Source organism: Lathamus discolor, chromosome 4 (assembly GCF_037157495.1).
Source record: "Lathamus discolor isolate bLatDis1 chromosome 4, bLatDis1.hap1, whole genome shotgun sequence".
Lineage (NCBI taxonomy): Eukaryota > Metazoa > Chordata > Aves > Psittaciformes > Psittacidae > Lathamus > Lathamus discolor.
The window spans coordinates 23,660,085-23,676,120 of NC_088887.1; the positions used below are offsets into that span (position 1 = coordinate 23,660,085).

A 16,036-nucleotide genomic window follows, 5' to 3' on the forward strand; every position below is an offset into this window, starting at 1 on the left:
TTTTAGTTGGCAACAAAGCACTCTGTCATCCCCACGGCTTCTCACTGGGTTTTCAACTCCTGAGTTTTCTCTCTGTCAAGCATTTCCAAAAACACTATCTTTATTCTAGCAGACCTCATCTCCCCATTCAAAGCAGGAATAAGAGCAATTCGTCACTGCCCCATCATTAGCTTCATATACTCAGCTTATGCCCAACTTAATACTTCATTAGGAGTGGAAGGTGGACCTAACTAATGTAGGTAGAGAGGAAAAGAATCTCAAATGCTTTGAAAACAGACCTTAAATTTTCGGAAGCCTAGTGAAGAATAATTGTGCCGTGTTCCTCAGAGATTTTGAGAGCTTTTCCCACAGATTCTCAGAAGACTTGACCACTAAAACGAAGGTAAATTAGATTACAGGACAAAGTGAAGCCTGCTTTTGGTGCTTTGGGACTGCTCGTTATGTGGTGCCAGAGGTTTTGACATGAGTGAGCAAGCTGTGAAACCGGCATTGTCACAGAAAGCATTAGAAGCACAGCAGGCAGAGTCATACAGAGACTACAAAAGTTTCTGGTCTCTTTTTCAGTTTCTTAGTAAGGTTTTTCCTGGGTGAAGAATAACCACTATGCTAGTTTTGACTGCTGGTGCCCTAGAAGCACAGAGGTAACCAATCCAGACACCACTTCCTTGCACTGTTTTCACCCACTGGATTTCTCTCACCATCATCTCCTGGAATGACAGCTTATCTACAAACACTCCTAGACTGAGGCCTAGAAAGGAAAAAAATTGATTTCCAGTGTGAGGGAGAACTGTAGGACACAGCTTCAGTGGCAGATGTGCTGATGATGACACCTGTGTGACTCTCACTGCCCCTATAGCAGTCCACTTTCTCCTTAAAACCAGAACAGGCTAGTATGGCCATTGCCTTCTCTAACTTTGCTTTTGCAGATCCTTTAAGTATTTGATCTAGTATCCAAGAATTAATAAAACTTTGTTTATCCCAATAGACCCATAAACTCAGAAAAAATACATGAAGCACATAAAACTTCACACATATTAATGTGATTCTTGAAACCATGTAGTGCTTTATATCCCAGCATTTACAAAAACTATACAGTGATAAAGGTTAGTTTATTAGTAATGCAGAATTCCTAAGTAACATGTGTCACCTTTTTATTCAGACTGCCCCTTTGACCATGCTAAACAGTGTCTTTTCTTGATACAGATATAATTATATCTGTACACAAGTTTTTTTTTAGTTGGTTTTAATCTTTCTTTGCAAGACAGTTCTAGTTCAGTTGCTCAGAGTAAGTGCAAAAAATACTGAATGGCTTGAAATCACGCTTCGACATTCTGTGCTGGGAGAACTTGCTTCTTGGGGTGACCCATCTAGTAATCTGTGTACTTCTGAGAAAGTTGAGGCTGTTCAGCCTGGAGAAGAGAAGCTGCATGGAGACCTCATAGCAGCCTTCCAGTATCTGAAGGGGGCCTACAAAGATGCTGGAGAGGGCCTCTTCATCAGGGGCTGTAGTGATAGGACAAGGGATAACAGGTACAAAGTTAAACGGGAAGTTCAGATTAGATATAAGGAAGAAGTTCTTTACTGTGAGGGGGTGAGGCACTGGAAGAGGTTGCCCAAAGAAGCAATAAATGCTTCATCCTTGTGTCGTGGTTTAAACCCAATCACAAAAGCTCGTTCACTCACTCCCCCTCCCCCTTTCCTTTTTCTCCCTCTTTCTTTCCAAGCAAAGTAGCTTGGAAAAGTAGCAAAATGGCTACTGGTAAACCCAGGACACCTAGCAGTGTTCAAGGCCAAGCTGGACAGAGTCGTGGGTGACATGGTCTAGTGTGAGGCGTCCCTGCCCATGGCAAGGGGTTCGAACTAGATGATCTTAAGGTCCTTTCCAACCCAAACCATTCTAGGATTCTATGATTATTCCAAACTATTGTAGGTAGAACTGGGACTAACAGGGAAGATCTTTCCATGCCAAGTCTAATGGTCTTGACTTGCAGCCCCTGCTGAGAGGAATTATAAAGGTTATAGTTACAGGAAATTTCCCTCTAGTTTTTAAGAGGAAGAAGCATGAGGAGGTTTTTTGCAAAGTAGACAGTCAAATCTGTCTGGCCTGCTCTTGTTAGGCTGACTGTTCATAAATGTATATAATTTATTTTTTATACTAAGAATGGATAAAGAAATGCTTTTTTGTGTGTGTTTTCTCATTAAACTGAATTTCAGTCTCATGCAACAGGCTCCTGACACAGTACAGTAGTCATATTAACAAATAATGCAGTTTGGCCAAGATGAATTATATACATGAGAAAAAATTTTGTGCATTAGATTATTCTGAAAGATTATCAGATCATAATGCATACCAACCACTTGCACTATGTAAAGAAAATGAGTGTCTTATGAATGGTTTCTGAAGATGCATCATCAATAGTTCATTTACTCTATCATTTTGTAAAGAAACCAGAATCTCAATGTTCAAAGATCATTTACTGACAAATGAAGCAAACCCAAAGTGTAGTGTTTGGCAACAAACAAGGAAATGTGTTCCGTCCCCATCATCTGTCTCTCTTCCTGTTCCCCCCAGTTGACAAAAATCAAACTTCTGCAATAGGCGTGATTGATTTGATCACCTTCTTTTCTGTCTTCTTTTTTCCTTTAGTTATAGGGATGTGGAAAACTTCAGTGGCATGAGTGCTTTGGGCAAACTATAAATGAGTTTGTTTTAGATAAACTAAAAAAAAAAAAAAAGACACCAAAACACTTAAAGAAATGCATAGGTAAGGAATCTGGGCTTGAAAAGTGTCACTGCAAAATGTCATCTGTCTTGAAGGTTATGAGATAGAAACTACAGGAGGTAAGGTTTCACAAACCAAATAATCTCAGCTGCTCCCTTATGCAGCGCAGGTTCAAAGTAACCAGTTCAAAGGTGGCTCAGTATTTCTGTATAAATAACTCCACTTCTTTTCCAGCTAGTGGAGTGTTCCTGCTGCTGGGCACTGAAGTAATCTCAGCAAGAGCACAGATGTTGAGAACTGTGTTAAGGTAACTTCAAATGATTTAACGTCTGTACTGTAAGAGAAGTTAATTTATCATATAAGAATGAATTCAGAAAAGAACTTCTTATTTCTGCTAATAAAATATCATCTTGCTAGAAACCTAGTTTAGTTTTTTCATGCAAGCAGCAATTTTTATTAATCTCTACCATTTGACTGACACATATTTCAATTTTCAGATGATTTTTCTACAGTGCTGGAACAGTATATTAGCTGAAAAATACACTCTGGAATGTGAGTGTAAAGTATGCATCCATTATGCAGCAGCATCAAGGCAGAATTAGACTGCGCTTTGAGACAAGATATAGTATCTGTCGCTCCTGTGAATGAGACTTGATTAAATTAAATTCCCTACAGGGACAAAGGTTCAAAAGTTCCTGGTTTAATAAAACATATGGCAGAAAATGTGGGAAACAGTCAAGTAAGTGAAGCTTTAGCACTGTAAATGGATCTATTTACCAAGTATGTGCATCTTCTCTGTACACAGCTATTCCTTGTCAAAATACTTTTTTTCTTAAATAACTCAGTGTTTGCACTGTTAACACAACATGTGTGAAACATCCCACAGTGGGTATAGGTATAGCTCTGTGTACACTTTGAAAGAGGAACAGAAATTCCAAGAAAAAATACTGTGAGACACTCTGGCGTCTTTAATTAAAATATATGGAAAAATATGCAACCTATATATTAACAATTTTGCTATTCAGTTCAACAATTTAGAACTGTACTTACATTTTTCAGCCTTTAGAGAACTCTTCTATCCTCTCTTAAATATTTCATAGATAAAGTTCAGAAGAAAAGCTGAACAACTGGTAGCTTGGGAAGATGATGGGAGGCAATTATCAGATTTCAGCTTGTGTTTTTTTGTATGAGCATTTAATAGTGTAGAGCAGATTAAAAAAAAAACAGTTGGTCCTGGAATATATGAAAAATATTAAGTATGACCTACTGCTCAGATACAGTACTGACAATTCTCATGCTGCAATACCTGGATGCATAAACTGAAGGAGGTGAGAGAGGTCTGGGCTTTCAACCACGTTACCGTTTTAGCTGCGGCCAATTGTAGTGCATGCTGTTGCGCTTTTCCTGATTTTCCCACACTGAAGACTGAAGGTAATGCCTTCGAGGAAAAAAGTAATTTTTATACAACTGTTTTGATAAATAGCACTACAAGCTATGCACGGGTCTCATGGACTGCTTTTTAAACATGTTCATGTATCTAAATTTAGAGTAAAGTGGTTCAAGCAAAGATATTTTATTGCTCATTCTTGCCAAGTGACAAAAAATCCCACCAAACTAACAAACAAAAAACCCCACCAAACCCAACACCAAACCCAACAAAACAAAACCAAAACAACAGAACAACAACAACCAAACATGAACCTTCCACAGGCTTGTCTTGAGACAGAATGACAACAAACACAAGAGCTGAGTGGATGATCTCATACACCATTTTAAAGTACATTTTCACACTTCTTTTTCCTTTCCAGGAATATCAGAGTACAACTTCGAAGAAAATTATAAAACCAGCAGATGCATCTCCCACAGAAGAGTTTAAGTGCTTGTCATCTCCACTGTGAATACTGTCAGGATGCTGCCAGCACGAACCACTCTTAATTGTCCTGACCAGCCTTACCCTGGGACCCCCCTCCCTGAATTCCCCTGCCTCAGTTCTCTGACAGGGCTTCCCAGATGGACTCAGGTTCACACTGTTGCCTTGTCTTCAATTGCATCTTCAGCTTTGTCTCCTGTCTTATCTTCTGCTGCCCTGGATGGACCTGGCCCTGGCTCATCCTATTGCATCTCTTGTGTCTGGGGCTGCAGACAGACACTGTTACCAGCCCCTGGCTCTGCTGGCCCTGCTTATGTGTTACATGCAAGGCTGCACCCTGGCTGGTGAGGGCATTGCCTGTGCTGGAGTCACCCCTGTCTCATGGCTCATCCTTCCTTGGAGAGCAGCCTCACTGCCACTGTTCCCTGACAAACAGGACAAAAGTTTATTGAAATTGCAGCAAGATAAATTTAGGAAAACCATGAGGAAATCTTCACAACTGTAACCTGTTCTTAAGGCCCCTTCCAGTCCTGATTTCCATGAACCTGTGAGATGCCTGCAATAGGCAATGACTGAAGTTAAACTCAGTGTTTACAAAGCTTTTTATTTTTTTTCTCCTGTGTGGCTCCAGGGTATATTTGCATGGCTTTTCACAATTACAACTGACACTTCCTCTTCAACACTCAGTAGAATCGCTGCTCTATGACAGACCTGTAACTGATCTTACAATAAAATTTCAGCAAGATGTCAACTTCGGCACCAGTGGTGGTTCCACTAATAAAACAGCTTCCCTTTAGCTCTTCATGCAGAAGAACAACTGGATCTGCAGACAGTCCTGATGCCACTAAGTATATCTTGAATCTTTTCTATCTGCCAGTAAGGTACATTCTGACCATCTTCATGAAAAGGAGACTAGATAAGCCCATATGGGATTCTTAAAATATCTGTAACATTCCAGAGTAACAGATTTTGCAATTTTGCAAAATACCACTGCCAGCTTTCCTCTACAATACATTTTGTATGAGGCATGAATAAATTCTTTTGATATTGAGATGCCCATCTGGGGTGTCTCAGGCCTCGGCTTGTGTGACACAGCACCATGGCATCAACATGATGGCTGCCTCCGGACAAACATGTTAATTCAAAATAATCACGAGCGCAAACTGCAAAATAAATGAGTTAGCTTTGTATTTGCAATGGAAATAAACTAGGATACACGAGAGCTTTTGCTTTGATGTTCTAACATACTTGTATAATAGCTGTTTTGATGTTTGCCTGAGACGTGCCTCCAGATTCTTCCTGTCATGTATTAGGAAGGTGAATGCAAAGTGTAACAGCTTCCTCTTTCTTTCTCCTCCTTCACTTGACTGTTAAGTCTTTCATCATGTATTAGCACAAGGAAAGTGACCCAAAAGATATATTACTTCAATTAAAGAAGTCATGTAAAGGCAATATGACGGAGTACGAGATAAAAGACTACAGGTATGGACAGAGGAACTATTCTGCCTACAGCCAAGCTGAATCAACAATTTATTGACACCATTTTCCTACAAACACAGAGCTATTAATTCTCACCTTTATCTGCTCCTTCTGCTGAGGTCCCAGCCACTGGGTTTGGGTTTTGTTTGCTTGTTTCATTTTTAATAGATTGAGTTATGTAGGCTCTGAATCAGTTCTGAGAACTGACCCAACTTTATAAGAAAAGGGTTGTTTCAGGCTGGCTCAAATCTATCGGTTAGAGATCAACCAGGCAAACAATCAAATGAATAGTACTGGGAAATGAAATCTCTACTGAGCTTGTGGTGTGGGTGGAAGAAGAGGAAGAGCTGATAAAACATTGCCCTGAACCTGCTGCCGGCAGCACAGCTCATGTCACCATTCCATATGGTAAAAAGCATCAGCTAAAATACAGAAATGAGAAGGAGATTACATTTATGGCACTCTTATTAGGCATCACTGCCAAATGACTGAAAGGACTGATTAAATCAGTTTTAGGGCACCATAAAAAAATGCAAGCTCTTCTATCAATGTGGTGCTTTCTCCCAAGCAGGAAGTTGAATCAGACTATTGTTAAATGAAGATTTTTATGAATTTGCTTTAGATATTATTTATTATCGGGAATTCTTTAGCTCGTGGTTTAGCCCCTCTACTGTGTCGTCACGTGCTTTTATACTTGTCAAGAAAAACCCTTCTCATTTAAAAAAAAATACCTGAAGAACTAACCCATTATTAGGGCTCTGTGCTCTTCATCGTACTGCCTGCCTTCCATGTCTTGTTCGATCATTTTTTCTGTAGCATTCATAAATAATGGAAAGTGTTGGTGATTTTCCTTAACATATGACATATATCAAAGAGCTTAAGAGAATAGCAAAGTAGCATAGTATAGCTTCTTATCTAAAGGAAAAATAAAAAAATCAAATTTCTAGGACAAATTTTTCATTATTATTACCTACTTCTTTTGTCTGCCTTCCTTCCTATGTTTTTTGGTTCTTTTTAACCAGTACCCAGGCTAGGTCATTCCTGCTTATAAGCAAGACAACACTTGGAATCTCCAGCAGATTTTGTATTTTGACATTTGTAGAAATACAAAGTGCTGGAAGGGCTTCTGGTTAAATTTGTCACTAAACTGAAAGGAAGAAAGATGTGCTCTTCCTGGCAAAGCACAAATCCACAGGCTCACTTTCCATTTCACCATGTGAATACCCTGCTATTGCCCACTAGCTTGGGTACTTTTTTTCTTCATTTTTTTTCAGAACAACACATAAATATTTCTAGCCTATGTACTAAATAGTGTTGCTTCTTTCCTTAGTTGTGATTACACTAAACTAGACCCTTTGTTGTGACTGACTGTATGTCTGAAAATGAGGAGCAAATCTGTGTTACTTCCAACAAGAGTTACACTGGCTGGTAAGACTCATGACACAAGTCTAGGCATCACACAACAAAGAAGGTCCTGCAAGCTGTAATACTGTGAGTTACAGATAAAAAACTGAACTCAGGTGAAAGGCAGTATATACTGGTCAATGTGAGAAAAAGGACCTGGACTTTCTATGCCAACACTATGGGTAAAGTTTCAGAAGAAAGGGCCCTCTTCTGGAACTAAATAGCTAATTAGAACTAAATAGAACGAGCAATCCTTTTTTCTGGTCAGAAAGCTAAAAATTCACCCAGTATAATTGTTCTGTAAACATATAGGCAGCCTCACTCCACTGTCCTAATACAGAGATATTACTCAGGAGGTGATGTGAGGGTTTTATTTTGGTTTCTCAGCACCAATGATGAGATCATTGCTGAATGCTATGTCCAACTCTGATTTCAGTGCTTCAGAAAAGATGCTGAAGAATTTGGAAAGGCCTCAGAGATGATCTCTGAGAATGACTGTGGACCTGGAAAGGTCCAAGAAGGAAACAAAAAGTGTATCAGTGAGTATATGCTGAGTTGGTAGAGTGACAACTTTGCTGAAGATGCATACAGATAAACGAAACCAAAGGCTTATTTTGTTTGTCCTTACAGGAAGAGCAGCTTACTCATTTCCCATAGCAAGCAAAAATTCAGTCTTTGTCAGTACCTCATGTTCCCTCAAATAAAAACTGTGGTTCTGTGAAGAAATAACTTGGGCAAGACCCAGAGGATCAAAGGCCAGGGCTGCACTGCAGTGTGAACAGGTGGCTCAGGGTAGCTTGTGCAGGTCATTCACCTGGTACAGCAGGACATCTAAAGCTTGCCTGTGCTGAAGCAATACTGAGGGTGTTCTTAACATGTGCTGCCAGGGCTGCACCTGGGCACAAGTGCAGTGGGTGATTCTAGACTGTTCCAGCCACAAGAAAAGGTTTCAAGTTTGTCTGTATTGCCCTCTTCCTCACCCTTCCTTGCCAGTAACTGGCAGTGCATGTCTCCCTTTGCTGAGGTGGCAAGAAGCTACAGTGATGTGGGTAGGTCAGTAGCCGTAGCAGCCCTTTGTCAAGGTGATAGGGAACGGACTGAACTGCCACTCTTTTCTTCCCTTCGGGTTCAGGATGTTTTCACCTGAAAAAAAGATGACCAACAGTCATGTTCACCCTTACAATCTGTAAAGCTGGCTGTAAATCTGGTAATCTTGCTTGAAAGCCTTAAATCTGTACTAGGAAAGTATTTCCTTCACTTCAGGAACAGGTGTATTGACTTAATGGAATTAACTATAAACATATTTGACTCTCTAGGGTCTCAGAAATTTCACAGAATCACAGAAGGGTTTTGGTTGGAAAAGGCACTAAAGACCATCCAATTCCAACCCCCTGCCACAGGCTGTGACACCTTCCACTAGACCACGTTGCTTTAAACATTACTGTGGATGACAAGCGGGTCAACCCCCCCCAACCATATGCCTGGTTGAACCAGCAGCGACTCTCCTCTGCGTATGTGAGTCTTAAACTGCAGTGACCTGACTGGAAGCATGTAAATACCGACGCAACCAGTCCCGCTGGCTGCTCCACAGAAAAAAGGGTGTCACTTCACCGCCCTGAATTTCCCCTAAGTGCGCTTCGCTAACAACGGCCTTTTCCCACGGCTGTACCCGGGATGCCTCGTCCGGCTATCGGCGCAGGCCTCCTCAGGGACGAAGGCGCAGCAGGACGGCGGTTTGCCTCAGCCCAGCGCGCCGGGAGCCACTCAGTCCCCTCGACCATGCCGCTACCGCACAACGGAGAAAAGCGCAGGCGGCAACCAGCCGGCCCGGCACTGCAGCCGGCCCCTGTAGCAGGGCACGGCGGGGCGGCAGGCTGGGCACAACCGCCGCTGAGGGGGCGGGCCCGGCTGCTGGTAGCCCCACACTGCCCACCTCGGCCCTGCTGCGCCAGAGGCCAGGCGGTGCCCGCAGCGCGCCCAGCAGGTGGCGCTGCCGCAGCGGGGGCTGTGGCCGGAAGGGAATGGGCGGGGCCACGGTTTGCGCGCGGTACGTGACTGGAGCCGGGAGGGCCCGGCGGGGCTGCCCGGCCGCTGCCTGCCGGAGGCGGGGGGAGGCCGCCGCACCTGAGGGTGTGGGGTTGTCGTGTGTGCCCCCGGGGCCGCGCGGGTGCCGCTGGCTGTGACTGCGGCCAGTGCAGGACTGCGTGTGGAAGGCGGAACGGCCGCGCCTGGCCGTTAACCTTGTGGGAGGTTGCTGAGGGGGAAGCGGCGCGGGCTGCCCTGCCGGCCCTGCGCTGGCCCCCTGCGCGGAGCTGACGGCGGCTGGGGAGCGCGCCTTGCGGTCCAGCTATAGTTAAAAATGAAGTTACGTGTGGTTAAGAGCACCTGTTTTTGAGCCCTCAGCGTGACCCTGTGGGAGACCATGCAGAGTTTTGAAGGCTGCCAGAGGTCTCGGCAGGAGTCAGCAGAGAAGAAACTGCAAGTGGTCTTCTCAGAAATCATTCCAGCCGCAGCAACAAAACCAAATGAAGAACCTCGAACAGAATAAACCCAAATCCAAACACAGCAGCAACAAAATAAATCAGGCACAGAATCGCAGATTACAGGTTGGAAGGGACCTGAAGGGTCCTCTGCTCCAACCTTACTGGGTGAATCATGACCTAGACAGATGTCCCAGTGCCCCGTCCACTCAAATCTTAAAAGTGCCCAGCATTGGGGAATCCATCACTTCCCTGGGAAGATTATTCCAGTGGATAATTATTCTCACTGTGAAAAATTTTCCTCCTATGTTCAGTTTCAATCTCCCCAGGAGTAACTTGTGCCTATTACCCCCTGTCTTTTCCACGTGACACCTTGTGAAAAGGGAATCTCCATCTTCTTTGTAGAGAAAATCTGCAACTCCTCAAAAAAACCTCAAGATATTTTAAGGTTTGTGGTTACTGCAAAACGCAGGGTTTGACCTGGAGAGAGATGGAGGTGAACCTAGGCAGAATGTGGCCTGAGGCGGGGGTGTGATTGGGACAGTGTCCATAGTCTCGGGGAAGTAAAGCGAGCGCTTGGTGAGTGTGGTGGGGCCTGGAGCAGGTGTGAGGGCTCACTGTTCGCTTCCATTTCTGGGGGAGCTGCACTGTGGGATCCATGCTTAGCCTCCAGTCTCATACAGTCCACTTGGGAGTAAGGCACGCCTGCGGCTGGGCACGCTGCAGCCCTGCTGGCAGAAGGAGAGCTGCCAGGGTTGGCTCATTTGTATCACTGGGGGAAGGTTGGCATCAGGGACACACTTATTCTCCGTGGAAGGAGCAGCAGACCTTTGAGCTGTAGGTAAAGGAATTTGACTGAAAACTCAACTCTTAAGAAATAACAAGGAAAATGGACCTTCTGGCATCTGGGTGGTCAACAGAGACAGTGGAGCACTATTCTGGCCAGGTTATAGTTATTATCTTTTGGATATCTAAGCTATAGAAATAAAAACAATGAAAACGTAGATGGCAATAATTGTCCCAAATTAAGCTTTAGTCAGATGGTTATTGGCCCATAGTTACATTGTATCTTTGTTTTAATTATTCAGAAGATGGAAGATTTCCGTTTTGTGAGGCAATACTCTGGTAATGCCATACACTCCATTTATATTTAGCTGGATTAGTTCATTTAAACAAATCTCATCAGGCTGAAGTTTCAAACTAATACACTGAACAGTCCTGCTGAAGCTGAAATAATTGAATATATGTTATGGAAGTTAACGCTGCTGAATAAGGACCAGCATATATGTTCAGCCCCTTTGGGAGCATTTGCTGTTTTGAATGTGGGTGGAAAATATCTGTACCTATTTACCTTCTTTGAGTTTTCACAGTGTGCCTGTAACTACATCCATGACTGGTCAGCCTGCCAAAATGCATGATGAAGATAGTAAATCTGCTGCTGTGAGATGCAGTTCTCCTTCAGTTTGAGACATCTGCTGGCTTTAGCAAAGTTCTGCTCAATACAACTGAAGGTCTGAAAGAGACAGAAATATTAATAATTTATTCTTAATCTGTTATTGATTGCAAGGAAAGCAGGCTCTCTAAAATTGAAGGCAAGCCTTGGTGCTTGTCTCAAGGATTTTGTTACTCAAGCTGAGATAGCAAAGAAGCACTTCGAAACTTAATTTGGGCCATATGATGACAGCAACAGGTGGGATGTGGCAATCACCATAGATACTTTATAGATCTACATTTTGTAAGGTATGTATTTAAAAGATGAAGGGAGGTAATGCAAAACTATGGTGAGAGAGAAGGCATGAAGTAAAACTCACCTAATGAGCAGTGAGAAATGGGATCTTGAGTCTGTGAAATACTGTTCTGCTTGACTAGCATGGAACATTTCATTTTAGCATCAAAAGGAATTCAGGAGTCACAACCAGTTAATGAAATAGTGATTAAGCAACAAAACCGAAGGATTCGTACTTCCTGTTGTTAAGGAGAATGTGGGCAGATTTTTAGTGACAAAAATTATAATATGATTTTGGTGGGTAACACACAATTCTAGCCCCTTATTGCTGATTACAAATGTGAATTCAGAAGATTATTCTAAATCAATTTTCCTATGATGAGGAAAGTCTTGTCAGATGTTAGATGAAGTCTGGCTAATTAAGGAAGCGCATTCAGGCTCTGGCAGAAGATCATACATTATTCTTATTTTCATCTTAATAAGAAATCATTGATGGCATAAAGAGTTCCTCTGATTATTAAAATAGGACATGAATATTGAAACCTTTTACAGGTAAGGACATGTTGATATGAAAGTGGCACAGAGAGGAAATGTCGTTACACTGTTCTTTTTTCTTTTTTTAATGTTTCCATTTAACACTGTCTCAGGAAATCAAATTAAGGTACTCCAGTATTCTTATTAAATTCACTGGTTGGGAGCTAAGAAACATGATTAAGAGCTCGCATTTGCTGCTTAAAATATGGCAAGAAGCAAACACGTATAAGACACCAGTGAAGAGCAATTTTAGGCCTCGTACTTTCAAACTCGCCTTTTTATATACTATTACATGTCCCTAGTCCCTCTTCATGTTTTTATTATCACCTGCAGAAGAGAAGGAGACAGCACAGGCAGAGTGGAATAATAAAAGGAAGCAGAGTAATGAGATTTTATATAATGCTCTCTGTCGTGAGTACTTCTTAAAGCTGAAGTTAATAGTAACCGTAAACTAGCTGCTGTTTCTTTCACTAGTTTAGAAATTACTGAACGGTAGCACTAATAGTTGTCAGACAAAGTATGGCATAAAAAAAATACTCTGTCACTGAGGTCCTATGCATGTATTATGTACTGTGGGTAATGTCCGTAAGAGGTTAGTCATACCATACTCTCACATGATGTGATTAATACTGAGTAAATGGCTCTGAAATTTCACATCAGCCAGAGCTTAGTAATTGTGGAATTGTCCCAAATCTCAAAGAATGTGTGAGTGGATGGCGTTAATAGCCTGATCATGTAGCAGCAAGGGTTTAAAAATAGATTATGAAGTATATAATTTGGTTCCTCAAGGGGCAACTAATTTGACAGCAAGCACATCGTAGTGGAAGCTGACTTTTTGGTAGAGCTGTGGAACAGGCCAGGTTTTATTTTCGGGAGCATATGAGATCTTTTGGATACTGCGATTATTCACGTCTGATCTGTAGTATTCCAAGAGCATTTCCAAGCATCCTGATTCACCAGGATGTGTCTACTTCTGCTCTTGCTTTATTTTAGGGTTCAGTGTTTTAAGGAGAAGTACCACTACTGCATCTACAGCCTACAGCAAGATCTGTGTCAGATGTCACAGACTGGCTGTTCAGAAATCTCACATACCAGAAGTTTAGGTTTCAGAGGAATGGCAGGTACTCAGAACTTGCAGATATCCTAGCCAAAACCTTCACTGACCTTACGTGAGGCATTTTAAATAACATGTATTAGAGTAGTAGAATAGTAAGCAGCAGTTGTGTGCTCAGTTTTAACTGAACAACAAAAACTGCAATCATACTGATACACAGGAGGAATCTTAGAATATTATTCTTTAAAACCTTTATGTTTCTGAAAATTTGCTTTTTCTAGTTATTGCTAATGTCTAATGGAAGGTCATTTTTATAATATAATTTGTGCTCAATAGTGCCAGCTCAGTTCTTCCCAGAGATTCTTGAAGTACAGTTGTGCTTAATGCTATAGAAGCACAATGGTGTGACAATTACTCTTTCAGAGTAAGTTTGGATTTAGTTGGGCTGGACAGATGGAAAAAAAAATTTAGATACCTCATGACTTGCAAATGGTTCTGAGTTCCGTCAGGTTTTTTTAAAATTATCATCTGATAGCTGTACAATAAACTAAATTATTCTAACACCAGGAAATCAATCAGAAGTCATATTAAAATGTAAGGAAGCTGTATATATGCAAATACTATATGAGAAATTTCATAACAATCCCTTAAAAAATGTAAATTGCAACTTGAAAGACTGAATAAACTGATTTTCTTAGAAGTGTATTTCAAATGCTTCTTGATTTGCAGCAATTGGTACCTTCTAATTTGAGGGACCTTTTCAAGTTTGGACTAACCCCCATTTTCTTTTTAAAACATTAGAGAATATGTAGGAATTGTCACTATGAAGTGCATTACAATCTCAAAAACTGCTGTTAAGAATTCTTTAGAAATAATGCGCTGGAATAATTTGAACTAGCTTTAACTTAGCCATTGAGGTATCAGGAGTGGCAATACAAGACTTTGGTATGAAGTAGTTGGCTCTCAGCAGGTAAGCTGGTTAACACTCCATTCCCTGCTGTCACGGATAGCCTTCTAATATAAATGTCTAATACATGACCAGCCAGCTTAAAGTTAACTTGGCTATCTCTTTACAGTGCTGCATTGTCTTTGTTGTGGTAACTCTTGTGACTTGCTGGCCTATAATGGCTTCTAAATCCTCTTTCTTTCTTTCTTATTCCAAAATAATAGTAGTACGTGCTTATTCATATAGCAAGATGTATTTTTCTTTTAGGAGGGCAGAATTTAATTTCTGTCGTCCCAAGTACATCTTGTAAAAAAGTTTAATTCCCATAAGTTAAACCCCCTCCTTCCTTTCGGCTGACTGGAAGAGAGATTCAGATGTTTTGTCCTTGAGATCACCATCTTGAGCCTCAACACTGAAGATACTGAAAAACAGCAGATGGATTTCTTACTGTACCAGATGAAGTAAAACAAGTTAAGTGTGGTGCCAAGATAGATAACCTGTTTCAAGACATTTCTTTTATGTCAGACAACCCTTGACATTATACTCAAGTAACAGTCATTCTCAATTATCACTATCAAGTGTTACCATACTGCAGTATGTAGTGGTTTCTATTCCATATGCTTATAAAATAGGTCCAAAGACAGACATTCACATGAAAAATGTCCAGATTTTTATTGCTGTGCCATCTGTGCTGCATAATTCTGTGGTTTCTGGTTTACATTAAGAGCATAATGAAAACTGATAAAGAGGGGGGAAATGAACAGTTTCATTCAGAAATTATTCCTGTAATAGCTGAAATCTACAGATTTTTCAGATAATACGTATTTAAACATTTGGCTTAAGGGAAGTTAACATTTTGAGCAATGGTATGTGTGGAAGGGCAGGCTAGAGATCTAGGTGAGAAGTGAATGCACCAATCTTAACTGTGCTATTCAGTTAGTATGATATCCATCATATACTCTCAGTGCTTGTCCCTGCTGCTTTTAAATTCTTCATAATTTTCCTTTCCATAGGAGTGAGGAAAAATTGCATAAATGTATATTGTTCATGTGTCTAGAACAGCTTAATAGAAACCTTAGTCAAAGGACTGAGATTTTAGTGAGAGATTTCTACTGTCTTTTGAATGTGATGAGATTTATAGTCATCTGCTCTTGCAGAAGAGGCTTCCAAAGTGTGAATCCAGTTATTGAAAAAGTTCTGTTTTCTGTCATGATCCTACTTTAAGAAGGATACCATTATATATTTGTAGCTTTCTCTGAATTCAGAAAACAGTAAGCAAATGGTATCTTGTGCTGCATCAGAAGAAGTGTGACCAGCAGGTCGAGGGAGGTGACTCTTTCTCCCTGCTCTGCTCTCATGAGACACTACCTGCAGTATGGCATTCAGTTCTGGGGCCTCAAACATAAGGACATGGGCTTGCTAGAGTGAGTCCAGAGGAGGGCCACAAAGATGATCTGAGGGCAGGAGCACCTCTCCTGTGAAGACAGGCTGAGAGTGTTGTTGTTGTGCAGCCTGGAGAAAAAGCTTTGGGGAGACCTTAGAGCAGCCTTTCAGTTCCTGAAGGAGGCCTACAAAAATGCTGGAGAGGGACTCTTTATAAGGGCATGTAGTGACAGGACAAGGGGGAATGGTTCTAAACTAGGTTCAGATTAGATGTTAGGAAGAAATTCTTAACTGTGAGGGTGGTGAGACACTTGAACAGGTTGCCCAGAGAAGTTTTGGATGCCCTGTCCCTGGCAGTGTTCAAGGCCAGGTTAGATGGGGCTTTGAGCAACCTGATCTAGTTGAAGGTGTCCCTGCCCATGGTGGGGAGATTGGAA

The 16,036-nt window shown here is 41.5% G+C and overlaps 1 protein-coding gene and 1 long non-coding RNA gene across 5 annotated transcripts in view; one reads left to right on the top strand and one right to left on the bottom strand.

Moving 5' to 3' along the window:
• Positions 1-9,424, bottom strand: part of NRIP1 (nuclear receptor interacting protein 1) — a 277,346-nt gene extending 267,922 nt beyond the window's left edge. For 3 of the 4 annotated variants that reach the window (XM_065676729.1, XM_065676734.1, XM_065676727.1), the window contains exons 1-2: positions 9,146-9,424; positions 6,169-8,619 (exon numbers count right to left, since the gene is read on the bottom strand). The gene's annotated coding sequence lies outside the window, so the exon portion shown is untranslated. Of the gene's footprint in view, positions 1-278; positions 372-6,168; positions 8,620-9,145 lie in introns of all 4 variants that reach the window. The other variant, XM_065676728.1, reaches the window with a different exon arrangement.
• LOC136013208 (uncharacterized) lies at positions 2,925-7,025 on the top strand. Its single transcript, XR_010612190.1, has 2 exons — positions 2,925-3,030; positions 4,532-7,025. It is a non-coding gene; the product is annotated as an uncharacterized LOC136013208 (long non-coding RNA).
• Positions 9,425-16,036: the final 6,612 nt, after the last annotated feature.